This window comes from Ambystoma mexicanum, chromosome 11 (genome assembly GCF_040938575.1).
Source record: "Ambystoma mexicanum isolate Mex_15411 chromosome 11, UKY_AmexF1_1, whole genome shotgun sequence".
Classification (NCBI taxonomy): domain Eukaryota; kingdom Metazoa; phylum Chordata; class Amphibia; order Caudata; family Ambystomatidae; genus Ambystoma; species Ambystoma mexicanum.
Window position 1 is genome coordinate 735258519 of NC_090934.1, and position 15197 is coordinate 735273715.

Genomic DNA, 15197 nt, shown 5'->3' on the forward strand with positions numbered 1-15197 from the left:
CCGTTCTATGCATTCATTAGCTCTGGTTGCATTCCGTACTCATCCGTTCTTCCTACTTATCCATTCTACGCACTCACCCAGTATATGTAACTCATCCGCCCTAGGTTTTGTCTGCCTTATGTCCTTGGATGCACTACACCTTTGTCTGTTATACGCATTCATCCACACTACGCAGTCACCATCTCCTCGCACTCACTCGCTCTCCGCACTCACCTGTTCCCCGCACGAATCTGCTCGCCACACTTGTCCGCTCGCCACACTCATCCGCCGCTCGCCACATTCATCCGCTCGCCACACTCATCCGCTCGCCACACTCACCCGCTCGCCACACTCATTGTTCGCCACACTCGTTCGCTCGCCACACTCATCCACTCTCTATGTTCATCAGTTCTCTGCATTCATCCGCCCCCGCACTCATCCGTTCTCCGCACTCCCCGCTATGCACTCATCCGCTCTGTGCACTTGTGCTTTCCACGCATTCAACTCATCCGCTCTCCGCAGTCCTCACTCATCCGCTCGCCTCATTCATCCCCTCGCCACACTCAATCGCTCGCCATGCTCATCCGCTCGCCATACTCATCCGCTCGCCACACTAATCCGCTCTCTACAGTCATCCGCTCTCTACAGTCAACCGCTCTCTAGGTTCATCCGCTCTGTCAAGCTTATAAGGGAATAGGGGTCTCAATCCCCTCTTCCGAACCACAGAAGCCAAATAGATTGACCCCTCCCACCGTGGTTGGCACGGGCACCTGAAGACTGATATCACAGGAAGCCACGTGGCAGCCAATGGGGGGAAGATGGAGTTAGGGAAAAGGGGATGGAGTGACAAAGGAAAGGAGGGGAACATACACAAGCAAATACATACAATACAGCGGTATTCCTGAACCTGAACCTCTATTTTCTTGAACGCCTAACCTGACCTCCTATACCTGTAATGAACTTGTTACATATGAATCATAACAGCTCTTTAAACTCCACTTTGCATCTCATGGAATACAAGCGGATAACCTAGAACATAGACTTGGAACATAACATATGGATTGAACATAACGTAGGACTTGGACACTCATTTCTTAAACACACATAGGTTTGCTTGCAAGCTAAATGGCACAAACAAAAGGGTGTCCCTTTTTATGATGACGCAAGACACATGGCCCGTCGGGCACAATGAAGCCACAAACAATGATTTAGGAAAAAAGACACACATGAACATGCCCTTCGTGTTCTTTACATAGTCCTTTCCAGTGCCCAATTTTATCCGTTCAGAGTTTTATAGCGTGTTTCTACACATGGCGTGTCTAATGCCTGGCATGTATCTTAGGGCGTGTTACCTCACACACCCACTACAGCGTTGAAGTAGTCAATTAATAAACAAGTAAGCATATAGCAACTCCAGTATATGAAAACACTTAACTGATGGTCCGGATGCCTCACAAGGACATCCGAACCCTGAAGAGCGATGCCCGAAGCTTATGAGAGCCCACTTCACCGCCGCGGCCGTGGTTATTCAACTGTTCATCACCGTCGCGGCCCGGGGAAACTCCAAAAGTCCTTCGGCGTCTGAGAATTTCTGCATGCCTGCTCCTAAACTGCCGTCCGCCGTGCTAACAATCATTAATTATCTGCACCGAGGCACGGGCGGCGGCAAGCTTTAACCGTTGCTGCTAATGAGCAGCTATTGTAGCGCGCGATAGAAGAACTACACCTCTTCCACGCCTCATGGGAAATGTAGTTTATCGCCTCTTGCAAAGCAAGAAGCGCCTACCTGAAGCCTTCCTCAGATTCCTGACAGTACCTCCTCTCCCAGGGCCCCTTCCAAGTTTTGCCTTCTCTGTATGTTGCAGATGGAATTGTCGCACCAATCTGGGTGCATGAACCGCACTAGCCGGTTCCTATGAGCAATCCTCAGGTCCATATCCTACCCACTGGTTGAGACCATAAACGATTCTGTATCCATCTTGAGTCCAGTATCTTCTTTACTTCATATTCTGCCAGTCCATCCTTGATAATTGCTGGAGGTCTCTGTACTCGCGTTCCCGGAGCTGCGGGTTTAAGCAAAGACACATGGAACACAGGATGTATCTTTAACGTATTAGGCAACTTTAATTTGCATGCCCCCGTAGATATACATTTCACAATTTCATAGGGTCCAATGAACCTGGGGGCAAATTTACGGGGTCCCTTTAAAGGCAAATTGTGTGTTGAAAGCCAGACCTTATCCCCCACTTTATACTGAGGAGCAACTCTCCTATTTCGGTCTGCATATTTCTTATATTGTTCCTTAGCCTGGTCTAAATTGGCTCGCGCTTTCTGTCTGAGGTGTAGTAGTACCTCCTTTCTATCCTGAAGCATAGGAATATTCTCCATATCAGGTAGATGTTCTGGTAACATATTTTGTGTGTGACCATACAAACACACATTTGGAGACATACCCAATGAAGCATGTTCAGTGTTATTATAAGTAAACTCAGCCAACCACAAAGACTGTACCCAAGATTCACGACCCTCACTTAAATAACACCGTAAATATTGTTCCAGCGTCTGATTGACTCTCTCTGTTTGTCCATCCGTCTGTGGGTGATAACTGGTGGACAACGCACACTCCATGGCTAACATTTTACAAAAAGCACGCCAAAATTTGGAAGTAAATTGAGGGCCTCTATCAGATACAATACTATGAGGTAGTCCATGTAATCTGACCACATGTTGCAAGAACAATTCCGCCAATCTCCCTGCTCCTGGGATTCCTTTACAAGGTATGAAATGGGCTTGTTTAGAGAGATAATCCACCACCACCCAGATTGTGTCATACTGATCATCCGGAGGCAAATCAGTAATGAAATCCATGGATATATGTGTCCAAATCTTCTCCGGGGTGGGTAGTGGCTTGAGTAACCCTGCCTTTTTTTATGGTCTGACTTACTGCGTACACATGTTTCACGCTCTTGAATGTACTTCATAGAATCTTGTCTTAACCCTGGCCACCAGAAATATTTCTCCAACAACCCTTGGGTCTTCCTACTTCCTGAATGTCCTGCTAAAGGTGAATTATGACACCAATGCATCGCCTTCCTCTGTAAGGCGAGCGTCGGTAAAAACAATTTCCCTGCATAATAAGGAAGCCCATTGTGGAATGTTTCTGCAGGATTTTTCCCCCAATTCAATTGGACCTTTCCTTTCATTTCTTGTTTTACTTGTCTTAGTAATTGAGTCATTACTGCTCCTACAACCTTTTCCGCAGGAATGATAGTTTTCACTTCGGTTACACTGCTCTCCATATTTTGCTGCCTAGATAAAGCGTCCGCCTTACCATTTTTTCTCCCTGGTCTAAAAGTGACTACAAAGTTAAACTCATTAAAGTACTGTGACCATCTTAACTGCCTTGGAGTTAATGTATGAGCTGTCTTGAAGTATTGTAAGTTTTTATGATCAGTGACCACTGTAACCTGATATTTGGCCCCAACAAATAATGTCGCCACTCCGAAAATGCTGCTCTAATCGCTAATAACTCTTTATCAGTGATTGAATAGTTTTGTTCACAGCTAGTAAGCTTGCGAGAGTAGAAAGCTACTGGATGCCATACTCCTTCTTCATCCTTTTGAGACAATATTGCTCCAACAGCCACGTTAGAAGCATCTGTTTCCACTTGGAAAGGTTTTTCTGAGTTAGGGTGTCTCAATACAGGAGCTGATGTAAATGCTTTCTTTAACTCTTGAAAAGCTCCTTCTGCCTCGGTGTTCCAATCAAACTTAGTGGCTTTCCTCAATAATTTGGTAATGGGGGTAACGATTTGTGAAAAATTTGATATAAAGCGCCTATAAAAGTTTGCAAAACCCAAAAAGGACTGGATATCCTTAATGCATTGAGGCGCTGGCCATTCTGTAACTGCTTGTACTTTTTTCTTGTTCATCACAATACCCGAGGGAGTCAAAATAAAACCAAGAAATTCCACTTGAGTGGTATGAAAGGCACATTTTTCCAGTTTTACATACAACTGATGGTCTTGTAATTTTGTTAACACTGCTCTCACATGCTCTATGTGTTGTTTTTCAGAAGAGGAATAAATTAAAATGTCATCAATATAAACTATAACAAACTGATCTAGACACTCACTCAACACCTCCTGCATAAAGTATTGAAATGCTGCCGGAGCATTACACAAACCAAAAGGCATCACAAGATATTCAAACAAACCAAACTTAGTCCTGAAGGCTGTCTTCCACTCATTCCCCTCTTTAACACGGATCAAATGGTACGCCCCTTTCAAATCCAATTTGGTATAAACCACTGCTGTTTTTACTTGATCCAATAATACTGAAATCAAAGGCAAGGGGTACCTGTTCTTCACTGTCACCTTATTCAATGCTCTATAATCAATGCATGTCCTAAGTGTTCCTTCTTTCTTTGGGACAAAGAACAAAGGTGACGACAGAGGAGAGGTGGAGTGTCTAATAAATCCCTTACTTAACATGTCATCCAGGTATTCACGTAAATGCTGGTTTTCTTTTTCAGTCAAAGCGTAGATTCTGCTACAAGGTAATTTAGCCCCTGGTTCTAATTCAATTACACAATCATAAGATCTATGGGGTGGTAACCTGTCTGCTCCCCCTTTGTCAAATACTTTAGCTAAATCTTGATACTGATTTGGAATACTCATAGCCATTGCTCCCACCATTTGTGGTTCTGCCACCTGGTCTGCCAAATATAATGCGGGTCTCACCTCCTCCTCCATGTGACCCTCACACTCCAATCCTGCAAATACCACCTCCCGTTTAATCCAATCAATCCTGGGATTGTGTTTAAGTAACCAAGGCATGCCCAGAATGAGCCCAAACTGAGGTGCCGCTATTAAATCAAATACAATTTCCTCTATATGTCCAGACTCGCACCTCATTAGAATGGGTTTAGTTTGTTGACATATGGGTCCTGAAACCAATGGTGATCCATCTACTGATTGCACCCCCTCAACCTGAGCCTTTTCCCTTAAAGGTAAACCCAATCTTTTAGCCAATCCAATGTCAATGAAATTACCGGTGGCGCCTGAGTCCACCATTGCAGACACTAACTGCTTAGTACAGGCAAAAAGTAAAGTCACCAAAATGTAAAAATGTGAATTTCTTTTTCCTGTCGTATTTGCACTCCAATTGGGGAACCTATTAATTTCTGGGCCTGTCGCCTGCGTTCCCCCTAAGTCCGGCCCAGTCCTTTTCCCATCTTAACCTTGCTTCTATCCACCCCTGCTCCTTTCTTGGGAGTATTCGGGCAAGTTCTAATAAAGTGTCCTGGTTGTCCACAATAAAGGCACAAGTTGTTAGCCTTCCGTTGCTCTTTTTCTGCAACAGACAAGGGCCCCCGTATTCCACCAATCTTCATAGGTTCTCCTTCTGTATTCCTGTTTCTCTTACCCCGATCCAACCTAGCAAAAGACAACACTTCTGGTCTTTCCTTCTCCCGCTTGCGTTCTCCAATAAGATGATCCAATCTTAGGGCTAAGTCAATCATGGCGGTACATGTACTAGGCTGAGGTTCTACTTGAGCAATAGCATCCTTCAATTCCTCTTTGAGCCCTTGATAAAACAACACAGTCTGTTTATTCTCAGGCCAATCAGTTTCAATCACCAACCTGTTAAATTGGGTAACATACGAAACCAAGTCGCGTGTTCCTTGTCTTAAAGCTAACAATTCTTTGTCTTGGGCCAAAGACACCTCTCGGCGATCAAATAACCTACCAAACTCCACTAGAAAACCATCCCAATTATATAATAATGGATCATCCTTTTGCACCAACGGCATAGCCCATGTCGCCGCATCTCCAGTTAAATAAGAAATAACAAATGCTGTTCTAGCTTGTGTTGTCTCAAACGCCTTAGGTTTGCACAAAAAATGAAGTCTACATTGTGTTAAGAAGGTCATGTATTTCTTAAGGTCTCCTGTGAATCTTTCTGGTGCAGCTAATGGCATACTATTAGAGGGCTGCACAATTACAGTAGGCGGGACTCTACCATAGAAGTTCCAGCCCCATCCAGCGGGGTGCCTTGTGCGACCAACCCTTGTACTTGAGCTTTCAATATACTAGACTCTTGCCTAGCTTGTACCAATTCTACTTGTATATCTTGTAGTGCTTTTAGCACATCTGCTAAAGGGGAAGGATTTGTATCCATTTGGCCTGGGTAGTTCAATTACCCCGAAATCCGGGGCAGGTAATTCTGTCAAGCTTATAAGGGAATAGGGGTCTCAATCCCCTCTTCCGAACCACAGAAGCCAAATAGATTGACCCCTCCCACCGCGGTTGGCACGGGCGCCTGAAGACTGATATCACAGGAAGCCACGTGGCAGCCAATGGGGGGAAGATGGAGTTAGGGAAAAGGGGATGGAGTGACAAAGGAAAGGAGGGGAACATACACAAGCAAATACATACAATACAGCGGTATTCCTGAACCTGAACCTCTATTTTCTTGAACGTCTAACCTGACCTCCTATACCTGTAATGAACTTGTTACATATGAATCATAATAGCTCTTTAAACTCCACTTTGCATCTCATAGAATACAAGCGGATAACCTAGAACATAGACTTGGAACATAACATATGGATTGAACATAACGTAGGACTTGGACAGTCATTTCTTAAACACACATAGGTTTGCTTGCAAGCTAAATGGCACAAACAAAAGGGTGTCCCTTTTTATGATGACGCGAGACACATGGCCCGTCGGGCACAATGAAGCCACAAACAATGATTTAGGAAAAAATACACACATGAACATGCCCTTCGTGTTCTTTACATAGTCCTTTCCAGTGCCCAATTTTATCCGTTCAGAGTTTTATAGCGTGTTTCTACACATGGCGTGCCTAATGCCTGGCATGTATCTTAGGGCGTGTTACCTCACACACCCACTACAGCGTTGAAGTAGTCAATTAATAAACAAGTAAGCATATAGCAACTCCAGTATATGAAAACACTTAACTGATGGTCCGGATGCCTCACAAGGACATCCGGACCCTGAAGAGCGATGCCCGAAGCTTATGAGAGCCCACTTCACCGCCGCGGCCGTGGTTATTCAACTGTTCGTCACCGTCGCGGCCCGGGAAAACTCCAAAAGTCCTTCGGCGTCTGAGAATTTCTGCATGCCTGCTCCTAAGCTGCTGTCCGCCGTGCTAATAATCATTAATTACCTGCACCGAGGCACGGGCGGTGGCGAGCTTTAACCGTTGCTGCTAATGAGCAGCTGTTGTAACGCGCGATAGAAGAACTACACCTCTTCCACGCCTCATGGGAAATGTAGTTTATCGCCTCTTGCAAAGCAAGAAGCGCCTACCTGAAGCCTTCCTCAGATTCCTGACACGCTCTCTACGTTCGTCCATTCCCTGCATTCATCCGCCCCCCGCACTCATCCGTTCTCCGCACTCCCCGCTAAGTATTCATCCGCTCTATGCACTCGTGCTTTCCACGCATTCAACTCTTCCGCTCTCCACACTCATCCGCACGCCTCACTCATCCGCTCGCCTCACTGATCTGCTCGCCACACTCATCCGATCGCCTCACTCATCCGCTCTCCATAATCATCTGTTCTCAGCACACATCCACACTATGTACTCATCCGTTCTAAGCACTCGGCCACTCTATGCATTTCTTGCCTTCCACGCATTTGACACGTCTGCAGCCCGCACTCATCCGCTCTACCCGCACTCATCTGCAATATGCACTCAACCGCCTCTAGACCCATTCACTATTACGCAGTAATCCTGTTCAATGCATTCATTTGTATTTATTTTGTATTTATTTTATTTATAAAGCGAAGCCAGGCCCGGGGGCATACGGGCGCGTACGTTAGATCTGGTTACAGTTACAATTAAAAGCAGTCAACAAAGGGTTGTGTTACAGTTACAGGTATGTACATACCTAGTGTTGCAAGTGCATACATACATAATCAAAGATGTCATACATACATAGTCTAAGATGAATACATTAATTACAAAAGTTTGCAGTCAGCAGTCAATCACGCTAGGAACAGTAGGTTAGGCTGTCATAGAGTCCATGTTGTGAAGCCAACACTTCGTGTTGTGTTTGAATAGGTTAAATGAAGGTTTTGCTCGCAAAAGCGCAGGGATTGTGTTCCATAATTTAGAAGCTTGTACAGGCAAGCTAGCTCCTCCCGAGTTATGAAGTTTGAATCTCGGTATGAAAATAGTGTTAGCTTGTGCTGCTCTGAGTGGTCTTGAGGAGGTGCGAGGCGTAAGTTGGTTGGTAAGGTATGCTGGTGCAAGGTTGGCTCTGGCTTTGTGTGTAAGGGCCAGAGTTTTGAGGGTGCTCGACTGGGAGCCAGCGTAGTTTGCGTCTGGTCTCAGAGATGTGCGCCTTTTTGGGAATGTTGAGGGCGGCCCTGATGGCATTATTTTGAATTACTTGAAGTTTGTTGATATTTTTGTGGCTAGTGCCTAAGTAAAGGGCATTACAATAGTCTATTTTGGATAGGACTAATGCTCTAGCAAGAGTAATGCAATTGGGTGAGGAGATAAACGGCCTGCATGCAGTGATCAGTTTACAGGTGTAAGCGGCTGATGATGCTACTGCATTAGTTTGTTTGGAGAAGGATAAGGTAGCATCGATGTAGATACCAAGGGTTTTGGTATTATTTGACACGGGGATGAGATTGGCATCTATGGTGAAGGATTTGAATGCATGATTAAGATTTTTGAGTTTGGCGTGGGTGCCAAAGATGATCAGCTCAGTTTTTTCGTCATTGAGGCAAAGACCATGATGTGCCATCCATGCTTGTATTACTGAGTATATTTCATTAAGGGTTTTGCTGTCTGTTTCATAGTTGCCCGAGATAGGAATGAGTATCTGGGTGTCATCCGCGTAATTAGTATATGTGACACCCAGATAGTCAAGGATATCAAAGAGGGGCTTTGTGAATACATTATAAAGTGTCGGGGACACACAAGAGCCTTGCGGGACTCCACAGGGTACTGGCGAGGGTTCAGCAGAATCAGTGGGAGAGAAGGCCCTCATGGTTCTGTTCGCCAAGAAGGAACTGATCCAAGCTGTGGCTGTGTCTGAGAAGTGTGCTGCAGTTTTCAAGTGGTGACAGAGTGTTTGGTGGTTGACCAAGTCGAAAGCTGCTGACAGGTCAAGCAGTAAGAGGAGTGCCAGTTTGCCATTGTCTTTCAGGATTTGGATCTGGGTCGTGAGATCTATTAAAGCAGTTTCCGTACCGTGTCTAGGTCGGAAACCTGATTGCCTAAGTCCTAAGAGATTGTTTGATTCTAAGTAGGCCTGTATTTGTAAGTAGGCTGCTTTGTCCAGTATTTTTAATAAGAAAGGTACAGTCGTTATCGGCCTATAGTTAGATGGGTTGGCTGGGTCAAGTGTAGGTCTTTTGAGGAGTGGTATGACCCACGCGTCTTTTAGGTTATCAGGTACTACTCCAGATTTAAAGGATGCATTGATGAGGTTGGTGATGAATGGTGCTAGATCGTGCGCAGCGGCTTTGATGGTCGGGGCAGGGCAGGCATCACCTTGGGTTTGAGTTTCCTGATGATGTTTTCTACTTCCCAAGTTGAGAGGGGTGAGAACTTGGGAAGTGTTCTCTACACCCATCTGTTGTCCCCACTCCTCTGTTCTCTAATCTCCTCCGTTCTCTAATCTCCTCCGTTCTCTACACTCCTCCATTCTCTACACTCCTCCGTTCTCAACGCACTCATCTGCTCTGTACACTCATCCGCTCTGTATGCTCATCCGCTCCGTGCGCTCATCCGCTCTGTGCGCTCATCCGACCTACACACTCATCCGGTCCATACACTCATCCGTTCCCCACACTCATCCGGTCCATACACTCATCCGATCCACACACTCATCTGGTCCACCCACTCATCCGCATTACACACTCATCCGCTCTACATACTACTCATTCGCTCTACATACTACTCATCCATTTTACACACTCATCCGCTCCACACACTCATCCGCTCTGCACACTCATCCGCTCCACACACTCATCTGCTCCACACTCATCCGCTCCACACTCATCCGCTCCACTCTACACACTCATTTGCTCCACACACTCATCCGCTCCACAATCATCCACTCCACACTCATCTGCTTGACACTCATCCGCTCCACACACTCATCCGCTCCACACACTCCTCCGCTCCACACACTCATCCAGTCCACACACTCCTCCGCTCCACACACTACTCCTTTCCACACACTCATCCGCTCTACCCACTCATCCGCTCTACACACTCCTCCACTCTACACACTCATCAGCTCCATACACTCATCTGCTCCACACTCATCCGCTCCACACTCATCCGCTCCACACACTCATCCGCTCTACACACTCATCCGCTCTACACACTCATCTGCTCTACACACTCCTCCACTCTACACACTCATCCGCTCCACACACTCATCCGCTCCACACTCATCCGCTCCACACACTCATCCGCTCTACACACTCATCCGCTCTACACACTCATTGGCTCCACACACTCATCCGCTCCACACACTCATCCACTCTGTGCGCTCATCCGACCTACACACTCATCCGGTCCATACACTCATCCGTTCCATACACTCATCCGGTCCATACACTCATCCGATCCACACACTCATCCGGTCCACACACTCATCGACACTACACACTCATCCGCTCTACCCACTCATCCGCTCTACACACTCATCCACTCTACACACTCATCAGCTCCATACACTCATCTGCTCCACACTCATCCGCTCCACACTCATCCGATCCACACACTCATCCGCTCTACACACTCATCTGCTCTACACACTCCTCCATTCTACACACTCATCCGCTCCACACACTCATCCGCTCTACACACTCATCCGCTCTACACACTCATTGGCTCCACACACTCATCCGCTCCACACACTCATCCATTCCACACACTCATCCGTTCCACACACTCTTCCGCTCTACACACTCATCCGCTCTACACACTCATCCGCTCCACACACTCATCCGCTCTACACACTCATCCGCACCACACACTCATCCACTCCGCACACTCATCTGCTCTGCACGCTCATCCGCTCTGCACGCTCATCCGCTCTGTACACTCATCCGCTCCGCACACTCATCCGCTCTACACACTCATCTGCTCTACACGCTCGTCCGGTCTATACGTTCGTCCGGTCTATACGTTCGTCCGTTCTGTATAGTCATCAGTTCTACGCACTCCTGCGTTCTATTCGCTTCTCTGTATTTACACACTCATCAGCTCTACACGTTCATCCGCTTTACTCACCCAACCACTCTACACACTCATCCGCTTAGCATATTCATCTATTCTGTACACTCATCCGATCTACATACTCATTTGATCTATCTAGTCATCTGTTCTTTGACTCAGGCACTCTTCAACTCAGTGCATTCATCTGTTCACCACGCTTCATCCATTCTAACTATTCCGTCCACGCCATTCACTTTGTTCCCTCCTCATGCATTATGTCCATTTCAGCAGCTGAGATCTCCTTACTTTTCCCTATGATTTATTCATTTTATCCACTTCACTGTTTTGATCTACTTTACTCGTTTAGTTCTGTTTGTCTTTCTAGAGTTTATTAGCTGTCAGTTTCTCACATCAGGTAGTTTGTTGGGTCGGTGTCATTGTGATGCTGTTAGTTTGGAAACCGGTTGGTTTAAGGGGAAGAGCCTAACCCGGTTGGTTTTTAGGGGAAGAGCCAGGTTTTCAGTAGTTTGCGGAAAGACGCTAAATCCTCAGTTAGGCAGATGTGGGGTGGGAGAGAGTTCCACAGGGTTGGAGCCGGGGCTGAGAATGATGATCCCCCTAACCTGACTGAGTTTGTTTTAGGAATTACTAGGAGGCCGGCTGAGCTCGATCTTAGGGTGCGAGTGGGATGATAAGGTTTTAGTTTGTCTTGAAGATATTGAGGTCCAGTTTTATGTAGTGCTCGACCGGAGATGCATAAAGTTTTGAAAGTCACCCTTCGGGCTACTGGAAGCCAATCTAGCGTCTTAAGGGCTGGGGAGATGTGGTCTCTTGGGCCGAGCGCAAGTAGCATTTTGGCTGCCGCATTTTGTGCCCTTTGGAGTTTATTCAGTTGGTACGCGTGGATTCCGAGGTACGCGGAGAGTCTGTTGGGAAATGAGAGATATGGAAAGATGCACCTAAGGGTTTTAAGGTGGTAGTGGCAGGACTTTGAGACGTTGTTGACTTGGCGTGAGAGTGTTAGGTCAGAGTCAAGGGTAAATCCAAGATTTTTCACTGAGTTGCAGGGGGTTGGTGAGTTGCCCATGGTGGCTGGCCAGGGTAGTGGGTGCGGAAGGAGTTCGGAGTTGCCACATACCATGATTTCCATTTTGGAGGGGTTTAACAGGAGGTGGTTTTGGGTCATCCAGAGTTCTATGTCGAGGAGGCAGGAGGCCAGGTCAGGTCGGGAGTTGGGATTTGAGTTCATTAGTTTTAGAATTAGTTGAGTGTCGTCGACATAGTTGTAACATAGGATGTTGTGTGAACAAATTATTGGAGGGAGGGTGATCAGGTAGAGATTGAATAGGAGGGCGGATAGGCATGCTCCTTGTGGGACTCCCATGTCGACTGGTTGGGCTTGGGAGGTATAGTTGGAGAGTATTGTTTTTGGTACCTATCTTTGAGGAATGAAGCTATTCATTTGAGAGCGGTTCCACGAATTCCTAGGGAGTGGAGACTGTCAAGGAGGATTGAGTGATTGATTGTGTCAAAGGCGGCAGATAGGTCAAGAAGGATTAATGTGGCGCATCCCGCGGAGTCTGCCGTCATTTTAAGGTCATCCCAGATTGAGGTTAGGGTGGTTTCAGTTCCGTGACGGGCTCTGAAACCTGATTGTGCAGGGTCTAGGAGATTGTTGGTTTCGACAAAGGCATTTAGTTGGGAGTAGGTGGTTCGGTCAATGAGTTTGGCAAGGAACCTGGTGTTTGAGATGGGGCGGTAGTTTTTGGGCTCGAGAGGGTCGAGGGAAGGTTTTTTAATTAGTGGTTTGACATGAACCGCTTTGAAAGCATCTGGAAAGATACCAGAGGAAAGGGAGGTATTTATGATGGATCTTGCGTGTTCTCCTGCGCAGGTGGAAACGAAAATTTCTTTGAGTGTTGTGGCCGGGCAAGGGTCAAGCGGAGAGCCAGATGGTTTGCGGGCAGATAGAAGTTTGAGAAATTGTTCTTGTGATATTGGAGTAAAGGATTCGAACGTTGGTTGCGTAGTGGTCGCAGCTGGTGGGCTGGCCGCTATGGGGGGAGTATTGCATGGAGGTTGAAAGAGAGCCAGTTTGGTGGTTAGCGTATTTGTTCTTTCAAGAGCCGTGGTGTAAAAGTGGAGAGAGAGTGAGTCGCACATTGATTGGAACGGTCGTGGTGCAAGCCGGTTTGGTGAATTCAGAGATGATTTTGTGGAGTTCCTTGCTTGGGTTTTTGCAGTTTAGGATTCTGGAGTTGTAGTGGGCTTTTTTTGCTTTCCCGATTTCAGCCTTGTAATGATAGAGGTGTCGGGCCAATGTGGCTCTGCTCTCCTTGGTTTTGTCTTTCTGCCATTTGCGTTCTAGGTATTTATATAGTTTTTTATTGGTCTTCAACTCAGGAGTGAACCATCTGGGAAAGAGGCCACAGCGGGTTGATGATTTGCAGGGGGGTGTCAGCCGCATCAGAGGTGAGTTGAGCCATGAGTCGAAGGCGTCTGGGGTTAGTTGTTTATTGAGTTGGTAGGTAGGTGGTGGAGACTGGAGGAGTGCGTCGGCTAGGTCCGGGACGATTATTAGTTTTTTCCAGCATTTGCGTAGATTCGGTGGTTCAGATTCAAGTACGGGAGGGGGTTCAGGTGAGCGAATGGCGAAAGAGAGAATGAAGTGATTGGACCAGATGATAGGGGTGGGGGGGTTTAAATGTTGGAGCTAAAGATGGCATCAAGAGTGTGTCCTTTATAGTGAGTGGGGCCATTTATGTGGGTTTGGAGGTTAATTGCTCTAAGCCGTCAACCAGAGAGTGTGTCATAGGTTTGGTGGGGATGTCCAGCCATATGTTGAAGTCTCCAAGAAGGGTGAGGTTCAGATGGTTTAGTTGGAGGGTGGCAATAGAGTCGCAGAGGTTGTTTGCAAATTGTCTATCGTAGCCGGGGGGGCTGTAGATTATTAGGAAGCTGTGTGAGAGCGACGGGGAGAGGGATAGTTTAACGAGGAGTGATTCGCAGGAAGGAATGGACAGTTGGTTGTCAATGATTGAGGCGTGGAAGAGAGATTTGAAGACAATGCTACTCCCCCTCCTCTAGAGGGACGGTTCAGTGGGATGAGGGAGTAGTCAGGGGGAAAGGCTTCACTGGCGATTGGGGCAAAGTCGTCAAAGAACCAAGTTTCGGTTATGAAAACCAGGTCCGGATTGTCAGAGGCGAGGAGGTCAAAGATGGAGTATCTGTTTTTTGCTACGGATCGGGCATTAAATAGGATGCAGTTCACGTTGGCTGGCTTGGTTGGTCTTGGGGCTGGAGCGGAAAGGGGTGGGACTTGGGCGGAAGGGGGTGGTGGCGGAGAGAGAGGAAGCTGGAGAGGGGGAGGGTGGGTGCCGATCAATGGGAATAGTGGGCGAGCAGAGGAATTGGCGGGCTTTGGGCGGGATTGGGTGGCTGCGTGTGTTCGGATGAACGGGTTTGGCACGGGGGATTTGCAGGTGGGGTGTGGGCGGTTAGGAGTTTCAGTTACAGTTGATGGGAAATCGAGGGAGAGGGGTTTCAGGAAGGGTGATGCTACGGGGGAAGGAGGTGATTTTGGGAGAGTGGTGGTGGGTCGAGACAGGTGAGGCGAGGAGTGCTGAGAGATTGAGGGGGACCAGGTACGCTTCCTCTTCAGTTTCATTGTTGCAATTGGTGTGTGAGAGAGGGTAGGGGGGTCAGAGGGGGAGAGGGATGCGGCTTCGGTTCTTGCTAGGGCTAGGCGTGCAGTTTTTAGGGAGGGGAAAGGGTGTGTTCGAGTGGGGCGGGCGGTGCTGGTTTGTGGGTATGGCTGGGGGTGGATGGTTGCAGGGCGGGGAGTGCCCGCTATGATATTGAGGGGAGCGGGTATGGTTAGTGTAGGCTGGTCGGTGGAGGGGTTTGGGGGAAGAGAGGTCTTAGGGTGGTTGGCTCGCCATCGTGCCCCCCTGGCTTGGTGTTTGGAGAGGGGAATGGTAGGGAATGCAAAGGAGG